Source organism: Miscanthus floridulus, chromosome 15 (genome assembly GCF_019320115.1).
Source record: "Miscanthus floridulus cultivar M001 chromosome 15, ASM1932011v1, whole genome shotgun sequence".
Lineage (NCBI taxonomy): Eukaryota > Viridiplantae > Streptophyta > Magnoliopsida > Poales > Poaceae > Miscanthus > Miscanthus floridulus.
The window spans coordinates 30,273,970-30,288,300 of record NC_089594.1 but is presented as its reverse complement, the minus strand read 5'-3'; the positions used below and the strand labels follow the sequence as shown (position 1 = coordinate 30,288,300).

At 44.8% G+C, this 14,331-nt stretch overlaps 1 pseudogene; it reads right to left on the bottom strand.

Moving 5' to 3' along the window:
* Positions 1 to 306: 306 nt before the first annotated feature.
* Positions 307 to 13,775, bottom strand: LOC136507297 (citrate-binding protein-like; annotated as a pseudogene).
* Positions 13,776 to 14,331: the final 556 nt, after the last annotated feature.

Below are 14,331 nucleotides of genomic sequence, written 5' to 3'. Positions count from 1 at the left end.
TGTTATATGCGGTTTACCATTCCTTTCTATACTCATGTGTTGGTGCTCATGCATATCGGCAATTTCCTGATAATCTGCCATCAGAGAATCCATTCCTAACAATTTTTGGGCTCCTAATTAAGGATTTTAGCTGTCAGTAAATTTTTAGGCTAGCTCTTTGTAGTATTTAAATAAACACTAGAAGCAAGAATCTTTTTTCATTCAACCCTCTCGATAGCGTACATAAAAAGGATGGGTAAATGTACATGCTACGCAATATATATAATATACAGTACCAATACTCAAGGGTAGCTAGCTCATCTAGATCTAGCTAGTGCTTAGTGTAGAGCGTGACTCCATGCAGCTGGACTGGTCCTGGTGCTGCATGTACACCCCGAACTAAGTAGTAGGAATCGCTGGGGATGACGCTGGCGCCAAACTTGCGGCGGCCGTCGACGTAGACAGCCACCGTGGAGGCGGCAACGTCGTGCGCACCACGTTGAGGCGGAACCAGCGGTCGTAGATGTCGGCCTCCACGCCGGCACCGTCGTAGAAGCTAGCGCAGGACACCGTCGTAGACGTGGAGCATGAGCACCGTGGCGTGCGCCGCGCCCTCCTCGTTGTGGATCTGCATCACCGACACGCCCGAGGTCCCCGACGGCACGTGACCCTGATGATCGTCGACCATGCGTCGAAGAGGATAGATTATTATATATATTAATTTCGGAACGGCAGGAAACTCATCCGGATCGGAGCTTTGTGCATGCATGCTAGTTTACTCGGATCATCACTTCGGAGCGGGGGTTGGTGTGGGTGGCAGTGTTGAAGGGCTTGTCGTTCCGGTACACCCAGAATGTCCGGACACCGTTCCGGTACTGGAACCGCTGGCTCTTCGGCACGTTGTAGGGGCTCTGCACCACGAAGTCGCTGTCGGAGAGCTCCACCTTCTCGAACCCGGCGGTGGGGTCGTCATTCCCGCCAATGGCCGGCCGCCGCGGGGGCATGCAGCAGGAACGTGCCTATGGTCACAAGAAGCAATAGGAGATGAAGCCATGGGCCTGTGAGAGAAGCCATTATTACTGTAGTCCCCGCCGCAATTGACCAATTGTGGATTGATCTCTAGCAGCAAGCTCTCCAATATGTCTTGGTTCAGATCGATGTGGGTTGTGGAAGACGATCGAGCTAGGTTTAAATAGCAGCCGGTCCGTTCAGGTTCAGCCCAATATATTTATGCATGATTGGCGATCGACGACGACACGCCTGCTGTGTGGATGCAGCATGGAGGCAGATAGCTCGTGTTCACTTTGTCTGACGTGCACTACTGGGATTCATATGCATGATAAGTACGTTCCAGACGCGTACGTACGTAGTAGTCCAGGCGTGAGATTGGACATGGCGGTCGTTTTCTGCTGCGCGTGCTCCCTTGGACTAGGGGTTTCATTTCATATTCAGAGAACAAGAGTGGAAAGGGGGCAAAGCAGCCTTGAAAGCCACCGGATTGGAAATATTACCTTCCTCAATCGGTCTCTTAACATTATTAATAAGTAAATTACCTTCCTCAACCGATCTCTTAATATTACTAGCAAGAATATCACTAATAGATGTAGCAATTGAAAGAATACGACAGGATTGAAATTTTGGTAAAATACTTATGCTTTGTACCTTGTTGATTATATTAGAGAAGTGTATGTCCTTGATTTGAATGACGTTGCTCTTCGTCTCCAGAAAACTACCAATTGTAACATGTTATGTAAAAGACTCAGAATCTGTAGCGACAACGTCATCAACAACAGGGGCCGAATCATCCGGAGACTCATCGGTGGCTTCTGAAACTAGAGAAACCGGCTTGACCGGTTTCGCAGTGTGGTCAGCCAGGGAAACCAGCCTGGCCGACTTCGCAGCATCAGCCAGGGATGAACCGACCAAGCCAGTTCCAAAACCGGCCTGGCTCGTTTCGTCTGTGCAGTCTGGCTGTCTTTCCTTTCTTTTTTCTTGTAGGGGCTCTTGATCCTCATCATCTTGATGATATGCTTTATCAGACGAATCTTGTTCGGCTATAATTTGAGGTCCATCGATGATGCGATAGTTACTAGATAAATGCACAACCCCTTTAGCTCCTGAAAAATCAAGTTTAGCCAATTTCTTGCGCTTCCCATGTTTTGACACAACTAGACTTGTTTCTTGAGATGAAGTTGATTCGGAATGGATATTGTTTTGTTTGGTTTTGTCAGCCGAACACTCGCTTATATCTTAATCAACCTTTTCTTTTGCCACTTGTGTCAGCCAACAATGCTTTTTCTCTTTGCATAACTATGGCCGTAACCTCATTAGCATCAAAATGATTTTCACCTTCTTGCTGCTTCTAAAAAATGTGACGTTGAAATTCATTTGTCCGAAAATAAAAGCTATGTATGTTACACTAAGAGCAAACTTCCACTCATGCTTCCAGGATCACATGGCAACAAAATATCAGTATTAGTGATTTTCCGTAGATCACTAATTCGGCCATGGTCAAGCTAAAATCATATCACGAGGAACCCCTGGAAACTATGCTACTACATCTTCATTGATTCGGCTATAGTTATCATGTGAAGCCAAATCATGAGCATTCACTATTGGACACAGGTTCTTTGCCGAGTGCCTTAAACACTCGGCAAACCCAAGTTTGCACTCGGCAAAGAGTTTGTCGAGTGTTACACTCGGCAAAGACCCGCCGGCATAGCTTTTGTCGGCAAAGGATTCTTTGCCGAGTGCAATATATCGGGCACTCGGCAAAGCCTCTGCCGAGTGCCACGTCAACACTCGGCACTGAAAAGTCGCCATCAACGGGAAGGCCCGTCTGACGGCCCCTTTGCCGAGTGGTGACGTGGCCGGCACTCGGCAAAGTTTTCCTATTTTTTTTTTAAAAAAAATCTTCGCCGAGTGAAAAATCTTTGCCGAGTGCCATGGTTCTATCACTCGGCAAAGTGCCCAGTTTCGCCGAGTGCCTTGACCATAGCACTCGGCAAATCTGTGACCTGAGCCAGTTTTGCCCAGTTGTGCCCAGCTTTGCCGAGTGCTATGGTTGTGGCACTCGGCAAAGAGTCCTTTGCCGAGTGCAACACTCGGCAAATCTGCAGAAAATTCAATTTTTTTATTTTTGCTTTCCATCACATATATTCTCACATTATTGTCACAGACAAGCAATTCACATATATTCTCACAATATATATCACACATGCATCACAATATATACCACACATGCCTCCATCACATCCCTCCATCACATGCCTCCATCACATACACATCCATGACAATATATATCACATCCATCACAATATCCATCACAATACATATATGTCACAAGTATTTGATCCAACACAAGTCTAAGTGCAACATAAGTCCATGAAACATGAAAAGAGACAAATCAAAGGCACCTACTACCACCCTGGCCACCCGGGCTGTGAAGAAGGGCCACCTGGGCACCCGGGCTGTGGAGGAGGGCCAGCTGGCCACCCGGACTGTTGAAGGGTCGAGATGGCGACTAGAGGGGGGTGAATAGTTTTTTCTAAAACTTAATCGCGTCGGCTAACCGATACAAATGCGGAATTAAAACTATCGGTCTAGCCAAGACTATACCCCACTATATATGTTCACTAGCACCTAGCAAAGATAACAATTATGCAACAAAGGTGCCAGGCTAGCTAGAGCTCTCCTAAACAATTCTAGGAGCAAGGTTACACAAACCTATGCCACTAGTACTTTAAGCGACAAGGGAGCTCCTACACATGCTAGTAAGCAAAAGCACAAAGCTAACTAAGCTCACTAGCAATGCTCAATAACAAGGCAACCAATGCCTAATTAGAGAGCGCAAATACTTAGCTACACAAACTAAGCAATGTGACTAACAAGGTTACTAAAACCAAATTAGTCACGCAAGGGAGCTACTTCTATGCTACACAAGCAAGAAGGTAATTAGCAAGCTACACAAGCTATCTAATTACAAGAGCAACTACACAAGCTTAATATGTATAAAAGTAATTGCAAGCTTGTGTAACGGGGATGCAAACCAACGGGAAGAATAAGGTTGACACGATGATTTTTCTCCCGAGGTTCACGTGTTTGCCAACACGCTAGTCCCTGTTGTGTCGACCGCTCACTTGGTGGTTCGGCGGCTAATTAGCATCACCCGCTAAGCCCGCACGTCGGGCGCCGCAAGAACCTACCCCTTGAGTGAGGGTAGCTCAATGACACGCTTTACTAGAGTTGCTCTTCGCGGCTCCCGCGGGGCGAGCACAATGCCCCTCACAAGCACTTCTCCGGAGCGCCGCACAAGCTTCTTGCGCGCTTCGACGGAGACCACCACCAAGCCATCTAGGAGGTGGCAACCTCCAAGAGTAACAAGCACCACCGGCTTGCAACTCGATCACCTAGTGCCACTCGATGCAACCTCACGATGCAATCGCACTAGAATCGCTCACTCACACAATCGGATGATCGCTATCAAGTATGTGTGAGATGGAGGGCTCCCAAGCACTCACAAGCATGGACACTAAGTCCCTTGAGGTGCTCCACACCAGCCATGGCCGAGGGCCACTTCTATTTATAGCCCCAAGGGCTAAACTAGCCGTTACCCCTTCACTGGGCAACGGTCGGGCCGACCGGACGCTCCGGTCGTGTTGACCGGACGCTGGACCTCAGCGTCCGGTCGCTTGCAGACGACCACGTGTCCCGATTCCAACGGTCACTTGACCTGACCGGATGCTCCAGCTTCAACTGACCGGACGCTGGACCCTCAGCGTCCGGTCGTTTCCAGTAAGCTCCCGAGCATGACCGGACGCGTCCGGTCGAACGCGATCGGACGCACCCAGCGTCCGGTCACACTCCAGCGACTGCTACACTCCACGTCAGCGCGACCGGACGCAGCCTACCAGCGTCCGGTGCATTCAGATCCAGCATCCGGTCAGTTGACCGACGCCAGCATCTTCTCCATTTTCTTCACCCTTGCTCAAGTGTGCTAACCACAAGAATTTGCATCCGGCGCAATAGAAAATAGGCATTCCATTTTTCCAAAAGCGCCGGAGAGAGGGACCCAAACCCATCTCACCCCTGCAAACACCACCTCCTTTGTAAATGTGCCAGCACCACCAAGTGTACACCACCATGTGTATGTGTGTTAGCATTTTCACAATCATTTCCCAAAGGATGTTAGCCACTCAACTTGCCACGCCACTCGATCCTAGCGACAATGCAAAGTTAGATCACTCGAGTGGCACTAGATGACCGATATGCAAACAAGTTTGCCCCTCTTGATAGTACGGCCATCTATCCTAAACCTGGTCATAAACTTCTCTACACACCTATGACCGGTGAAATGAAATGCCCTAGGTTATACCTTTGCCTTGCGCATTCCATTCCATCTCCTCCAATGTCGATGCAACACATGCACCAACACGATCAACAATGATATGATCCACTTCATATCATCATATGATCATATTGGTTCATCGATCTTGACTCTACTTGCTCTTCACCATTGCCATCGTCCATCGGCGCTAAGTCTTGCTCAAGCTTCACCGCCACGCGGTCCATCACTCCAAAGCCTTCGACTTGCCCTTCACGCTTGCAACCGGTCCATCAAGCCAAGTCTTGTCTTGATCTTCTCCACCTTGATCACATGACTCAATGTCATGTCTCATGTGCAATAAGCTCCTTCATCATCACATGTGTGAGCTTTGCAACATCTCCAAGCCATTTTCACCTTCATGGCATATGTTGCTCACACACATGTACCTATGGACTAATCACCTGTGTATCTCACATAAACACAATTAGTCCACCTAAGTTGTCACTCAATTACCAAAACCAAACAAGGACCTTTCAATCTCCCCCTTTTTGGTAATTGATGACAACTCTACAAAGATATAGAAATTAAGCTCTTTTGGATTCATGTTGCTTGCCCAAACAATTTTACCATGTCAAAATGATTTTTGGACAGGTACCATAAACCCGAAATGGTAGTATTAGCTCCCCCTACATATGTGCTAGAGTATTTAATTTGAAGCTTGCACATATGCATAGATTGAAAAATGTGGGAGAGTAAATACTACAAAATGATGCTAAGGTGTATAGAATAAACCTTTGAAGCGTGTACCAATTAGAGTTGCACCTTTAAGTTCATCCTTAGCACCATGGTTAGCTAGATATCACTTGATAATAAAACACTAAATACCTTGTGAGATCAACATTAAAAGCAAGGTACTAGCATTACTTGAAAAACATACCAAGTGTCTAGCTATCATCCTGTGCATGCTAGTTATCAAATCATCATTTAAGTTTTACAACTAGCATACACCACACAAGCATGCATATTGAATCTTAAAGCTTATGCAATGCAAGCAAGCACATGAATATGCATATATCAAATGCAATCAATCAAAGTTCATGAGCTTGCTCCCCCTACTTGTGTGCTTCTCTTGTCCAAGAATTTTGATCCATCTCTTTTCTTCAATGTTGCTCCCTCTTTGTCCATGTCCAACCTCTATTTCTTTTGTATCTCATCTCTCCCATTGTACAATCTCTCTCCCATTCAATCAAGCTTCATATCTTTGTACAATCTCTCCCCCTTTGTCATCAATTTCCATAAAAAGGTGTGTTTCTTATTGATGCAAAGGTATGCTCTTTGGGGTAGATGGTTGAGACTAGAATTTTACATTTTTGATGGACATTACTAGAATATTGGAATGACACCTCATGTAGATACCATTTAGAAGTTGCAACTTGTACTATTTGTATCTTATCATTCTATGTATGGGTCATCCATTTTATTTCACTTAAGCTCTTGTAGGTGAGGGATGCATTCTTCATTTGATGATCACTTAAAGTTGAGGATCACTTGTGGAATCATCATCTACTATGTATAGATACCACTTGTAGAAAGTGAATACCATTTGAAAGAATCTTCTAGTATGGAACCACTTATTTGATTTATCAATAAAGACCATTTCTTGAACATTTGCTATCTTCATGAGTACCACTTATAGGATATCACTTGTGAGTTGAAACATACTAACTAGACATCCATTTGCATTGTTGTCTTGTGCTTGTACTCTTATCATTATCATGAGCTTCTTATGTGACTTGAACTAAATTGTTTTGCCTAAGCTTTCAAGTCCGGTTTGAACCAATGACAAGCTTCTTCACACCTCTTTTAAGGGTTATCTTGTCAATGTTGTACTTGTCACTTGTTAGCAATCCAAATTAAGTCAAGTACTTGGGTTCACTAGCTCATGAACAAATTCATATACTAACCACTAGATCAAGTAATCATTCAAACAATAGTGGTAGGCTATGAATTTAAAACATTTCATTTGTTATGCATGATCCTATGAAGCATGTACTATATGCACTAACCGCATACTAGTAAGGGATGAAATGATCATGCACATTACAATGATACCTTTGCTATGTTGGAGTAGAGGATAGTCACATAGATTCCAATTCATTTACTCAATAGCAATGTGAAGTTCAATTATAAGCTTGGTGAAGACCAATAGATACTAATTTGAATTCCATTCTTCACCCATATGAGATGAATACCACTTATGATCAAGTGTACTTTCTTGTTGTGGTTGACTTGCTTTATCTTTTGATCTTTGCTTGCATAAGAGCATCAATTTGAGAATACCACTTGAAATATCATGACTAGCTCTCTTTTGGGTGTTGCTTGCTTTTCTTGATCAATCCTTTTGATTGCTTCAACTAAGCATCTCAAATGTTCCTAGGATCACCACTTCCATGTTAGCCTTCCAAGTACCACACTTGGTTCACCTACACATAGGCGGCAAGCCCCTACACTAGGGAGAAGTGACCTTTCTCCAAGAACCATTCTTGATACTCACTTGAAATGACTTGATTGATTGATCCAAGTGATGGACTTAACTTGATGAGTAACCTTGGTTCCTTCTTTAAGTCCTTTTCTTTCTTCTTGTTTAAGTTCTTTTCTTTCTACCAAATGATCTCCAATCACAACTAGAACTTAAACTTTATCTTCATCTTGAATTTGATCTTGACCTTCTAATTTGAGTACCAAAAGTGTGCAAAGTACACTTCTTAATCAAATGGCCTTGTACTCATATCTTGTCATGCTTCTAGATCAATTCAAAACCAAATTTAGGTACCTCAAACACTTGTAAACATGTTTCCAACTTGAGGTCCTTTCAATCAAAGTGACTCTAGATCAATCCAATACTTGTCACTTTTATGGCAGATTCTGTACTCTCCAAAGAACTAAGTATATTTCTCAAAGTACAAATCCAAATACCATGAAATTTGGTGGAGATGAGCTTCACTAAGTTATCTAGCAGCCATAAAAATTTTAGCTTCATTTGATCTCATGGGAACTGCCAAATTTTAATTCTTCCACCACTGCTACATGCTGAAAACTGCTGCACTATAGTTGACAAGAACCACTCCAAAACCGAAGCCTTTCTTATCCAATTTCCATGAAATTTCTACAGCATCTCATACTATATGTCTAGAGCATGTATACCAATTTTCAAGCCAATCCAATAAGATTTGATCACTCAAACATGGCAATGATCACAGCTAGCTCAGATTTTGAATATAGGACAGATTTCAAGCAATTGAGCTATACTTCATCAAATATGAATCAAACTTGATACTAACTTGTTTGAATACTTCCATAAGACATAAATCCATTCAAACCACTTACTAAAAGTCATCTTATGAATTTATCCAACACAAATCAATCCAAACTTGATTACTAAGTAATTATCCATTCAAACATCTCATAGCAAGCAACATTGCATATTTATCTAATTCAATCAACTCATATGCACCCAAATGAAATGATCAACTAGAGATATACCTTGGTTAGCTCATGATCATCCAACTAGCAAGCTTCAACTCAATTATTTGCAAGTCATCAAATATTCCAATAAATCACCACAACTTGAATATGATACTTGTATGTTGTAGCACATTTGGACTTCATTCAATTTGTCATGGCATTGGGATTGCATGTGCACTAAGCTTCATATCTTGATTCAATATATGATGATCACTATGAAGATAATTGAATCAAGCCTCCAATGCCAATGGTACCTACACACATTCATCCACTTTTTGATGGTACCCAAACAACTTTGGGTCCTCTCAAGTTAGGAGCAACATACTTAGGCAATGCCTTAGTATGAATAGCGGGATGTTTTGCAATTGCAACCAATGAGGTACCATTACCATCCTTTCTAAGCATATCATGATCATCAATTGAAATAGGCTTAGAAATTTTACCTAGGGGACATGAATGTGCCATGTGTCCCCTTTCCCGGCATGAGTAGCACTTTCTCTTTGCTTGAGCCTTCTCTTCTTTGCTCATATGGTGCTTCTCATTGCCTTGCCTCTCATGGATTGCTTGAGCCTTCTTCTCAAGCTTGTTAGGACACTTAGAGGCAAAGTGTCCCGTACTTACACACTTGAAGCACTTGATGTGAGCAAAATCTTTCTTCTCATCTTCATTCTTGCTCATCATCTTGGCATCTTGAATTTGCATTGGATGCCTTGCCTTTCCACCCCTTCTTGTTTTCTTCTTTTTGATCATCAAATCATCATCTTCATGATTGATCTTGATTTGCTCTTGGGGTGTCTTCTTTTGCTCAACTTGTGGCTTTGGTTGAGGCTTCACTTGTTGCTTCACCAATTTCTTGGTTGGGCACATCGAGGTAAGATGACCCCAAGTGCCGCACTTGAAGCACTTGACATGCTTTAGCCTCTCTTCTTCTTTTAGCTTCTTGAGCTTCTCGATGTTAGGGCAACCATTTGCAAAGTGTCCCACTTCATGACACCGGAAGCACATGGTATGAGAGAGCTTTCTTTGTTGTAGCTTCTTCATCTTTCTTTCTCTCTTCATTTTGCCCTTTGTCATCTTCTTGTTGAAGCCAAGGCCACACTTGTCACCATAGTTTCTTTGAGTTTTCAACATATGCTCAAAGGTGACTTTTGAGTTGTAGCACCTCTCTAACTTGTTGCTCAATTTCTTCACTTCATTTTTGAGCTCATTGTTCTCCTTCAAAATGTTAGTCTCACAAGACATAGAAGTAGAACACGCATCTATATGTGAAGAGCATGGCATATCTAATAAATCATCGCAAGAGGTGGATACATGCTTCTTGCCTACATCACAAGGGTTAGCAACAACATGTGATTGATCATTTGACCCATGTGATGAGCTCTCATTATTTTTAAGTTTCTTTGTAAATATTTTAATGAGAGAAGCTTGTTTTTCTAATAATTCATCATGAGATGCAAGTAGTGTCTCATGATTCAATTTAAGCTCATCAAGTGAAGATTTATAAGCATTATTTAATTTCTTATGTTCTTCACAAGAGTTCTTTAGAAATGAGTTTTCATTTTCTAATTTCAATGTTTTAGCTTTCTCATTTTCTAAAGACATGGTCATGCTAGCAAGTCTACTAACAAGCTCATCATATGAATCAACATGATCAACCACATTATCATTTGATACCTTAGTGTCACCTTGTGACATGAAGCAATGTGGTGTAGTGGATGGGCTTGTAGTAGCATCATCATGGCTTGAGCATGAACCATCATTACCATCAAGTGTGCATGGGGTAGCATCATCACTTGCAACACTTGTGGCATCATCATCAACCTTGTCAAGTGAACTTGTAGTGGATTGATCATCATCATCCTCACTTGACAATGAGGTGGAGCAATCTTCCACAATCACCAAATTGTGGTTATGCTCAACACACTCATGTGCCTCCTCCTTGGGCTCATCCTCCTTCTTGAATTTTCCATCATCCCATGTGAAGGAATCACCGAAGATGTCCTTGATGGAGTCCCATATCTCATGAGCGGTCCCCTTGTAGTTTACTTGCTTCATCAAATCAAAATGTAAAGCATCCAATAGAAAACAACAAGCATTTGCATCAAGTTCATAGAGGACTCTTTGAGCTTTGGTTAGAGTTCTATGATCCAAGACATGGGAGAGACCACTAGTGACAACCCACCAAAACTTAGGTCCCTTTGCATGAAAATGATCAAGCATATGATTTTTCCAAAGTGCAAAGTTAGTGCCATTAAAAATATGATTCTCACAACCATCTAGCCCATTAGACGCCATCCTCTCGGGTCGATGAAGACCACAAATGAGAGACCGGGCTCTGATACCACTTGAAGGGTCGAGATGGCGACTAGAGGGGGGGTGAATAGTCTTTTCTAAAACTTAATCGCGTCGGCTAACCGATACAAATGCGGAATTAAAACTATCGGTCTAGCCAAGACTATACCCCACTATATATGTTCACTAGCACCTAGCAAAGATAACAATTATGCAACAAAGGTGCCAGGCTAGCTAGAGCTCTCCTAAACAATTCTAGGAGCAAGGTTACACAAACCTATGCCACTAGTACTTTAAGCGACAAGGGAGCTCCTACACATGCTAGTAAGCAAAAGCACAAAGCTAACTAAGCTCACTAGCAATGCTCAATAACAAGGCAACCAATGCCTAATTAGAGAGCACAAATACTTAGCTACACAAACTAAGCAATGTGACTAACAAGGTTACTAAAACCAAATTAGTCACGCAAGGGAGCTACTTCTATGCTACACAAGCAAGAAGGTAATTAGCAAGCTACACAAGCTATCTAATTACAAGAGCAACTACACAAGCTTAATATGTATAAAAGTAATTGCAAGCTTGTGTAACGGGGATGCAAACCAACGGGAAGAATAAGGTTGACACGATGATTTTTCTCCCGAGGTTCACGTGTTTGCCAACACGCTAGTCCCCGTTGTGTCGACCGCTCACTTGGTGGTTCGGTGGCTAATTAGCATCACCCGCTAAGCCCGCACGTCGGGCGCCGCAAGAACCTACCCCTTGAGTGAGGGTAGCTCAATGACACGCTTTACTAGAGTTGCTCTTCGCGGCTCCCACGGGGCGAGCACAATGCCCCTCACAAGCACTTCTCCGGAGCGCCGCACAAGCTTCTTGCGCGCTTCGACGGAGACCACCACCAAGCCGTCTAGGAGGTGGCAACCTCCAAGAGTAACAAGCACCACCGGCTTGCAACTCGATCACCTAGTGCCACTCGATGCAACCTCACGATGCAATCGCACTAGAATCGCTCACTCACACAATCGGATGATCGCTATCAAGTATGTGTGAGATGGAGGGCTCCCAAGCACTCACAAGCATGGACACTAAGTCCCTTGAGGTGCTCCACACCAGCCATGGCCGAGGGCCACTTCTATTTATAGCCCCAAGGGCTAAACTAGCCGTTACCCCTTCACTGGGCAACGGTCGGGCCGACCGGATGCTCCGGTCGTGTTGACCGGACGCTGGACCTCAGCGTCCGGTCGCTCGCAGACGACCACGTGTCCTGATTCCAATGGTCACTTGACCTGACCGGACGCTCCAGCTTCAACTGACCGAACGTTGGACCCTCAGCGTCCAGTCGTTTCCAGTAAGCTCCCGAGCATGACCGGACGCGTCCGGTCGAACGTGATCGGACGCACCCAGCGTCCGGTCACACTCCAGCGACTGCTACACTCCACGTCAGCGCGACCGGACGCAGCCTGCCAGCGTCCGGTGCATTCAGATCCAGCGTCCGGTCAGTTGACCGACGCCAGCATCTTCTCCATTTTCTTCACCCTTGCTCAAGTGTGCTAACCACAAGAATTTGCATCCGGCGCAATAGAAAATAGGCATTCCATTTTTCCAAAAGCGCCGGAGAGAGGGACCCAAACCCATCTCACCCCTGCAAACACCACCTCCTTTGTAAATGTGCCAGCACCACCAAGTGTACACCACCATGTGTATGTGTGTTAGCATTTTCACAATCATTTCCCAAAGGATGTTAGCCACTCAACTTGCCACGCCACTCGATCCTAGCGACAATGCAAAGTTAGATCACTCGAGTGGCACTAGATGACCGATATGCAAACAAGTTTGCCCCTCTTGATAGTACGGCCATCTATCCTAAACCTGGTCATAAACTTCTCTACACACCTATGACCGGTGAAATGAAATGCCCTAGGTTATACCTTTGCCTTGCGCATTCCATTCCATCTCCTCCAATGTCGATGCAACACATGCACCAACACGATCAACAATGATATGATCCACTTCATATCATCACATGATCATATTGGTTCATCGATCTTGACTCTACTTGCTCTTCACCGTTGCCATCGTCCATCGGCGCCAAGTCTTGCTCAAGCTTCACCGCCACGCGGTCCATCACTCCAAAGCCTTCGACTTGCCCTTCACGCTTGCAACCGGTCCATCAAGCTAAGTCTTGTCTTGATCTTCTCCACCTTGATCACATGACTCAATGTCATGTCTCATGTGCAATAAGCTCCTTCATCATCACATGTGTGAGCTTTGCAACATCTCCAAGCCATTTTCACCTTCATGGCATATGTTGCTCACACACATGTACCTGTGGACTAATCACCTTTGTATCTCACATAAACACAATTAGTCCACCTAAGTTGTCACTCAATTACCAAAACCAAACAAGGACCTTTCAACTGTGGAGAAGGGCCAGCTTCACTTGGATGCGTCGAGTGGTGCCCTTGAGGAGTCAGGTTCGAACCCGCGGACGGTGGCTGCGCAAAGGAAAAGCGAATTCATGAGTTTCTGTAGGAGGGTCGCACAAGCTAAAGCAATAAACAACCATACTCACCGGACTAGGTTCAGGAGTACGAAGCACTGGAGCGAGGAGCGAAGGTGGCACGGCTATACCCGTCATGGCCTGAAGGTTCGCCATGAACGCATAAAGGTCCTACAGCCTCTTCTCCTCGGCCTGCCTCCTTAGCTCTTGCTCCGCCTGTGTGGCCTCCAGCCTCTGCACCTGAGCCTGCAATATTTCACCCGCAATGTTTCAACAATGCAAAGGCAAGATATATGCAAAAGCAATGAACGACGAATAAAACAGGACTAACCTAGAGTTCCGCCACCTGCTGCTGTGAACTCTGCTGCCGAGGTCGTATAGGGAGGGAGGAGCTCGTGCTCGTTGCTCGAATCTAGGAGAGGGTGGGAGTAGAGGTCGTGTCAACTTGGCTGTCCGCCATCCAGTACCGGTCGTGCTACTTCCCTCCTCCAAGCCTCATCACGAGGTCCACATCCAGGGGCTGGGAGGCCAGATTGAAGTCCTCCCCATAGCGCCTGCGAGCCACCGAGGAGTACTCGCTGAGCTTGCTGTGGACGCTCGTGTTGGTGTACGCCTCGGGCGGGTCCTCCAGGTTGTAGGTGAGGTCCGGGGCTGTCACCTTGCCCTTGTGTGCCAGGGCGTACGCCATGAACTCGTTTCACTCCTGGCCACC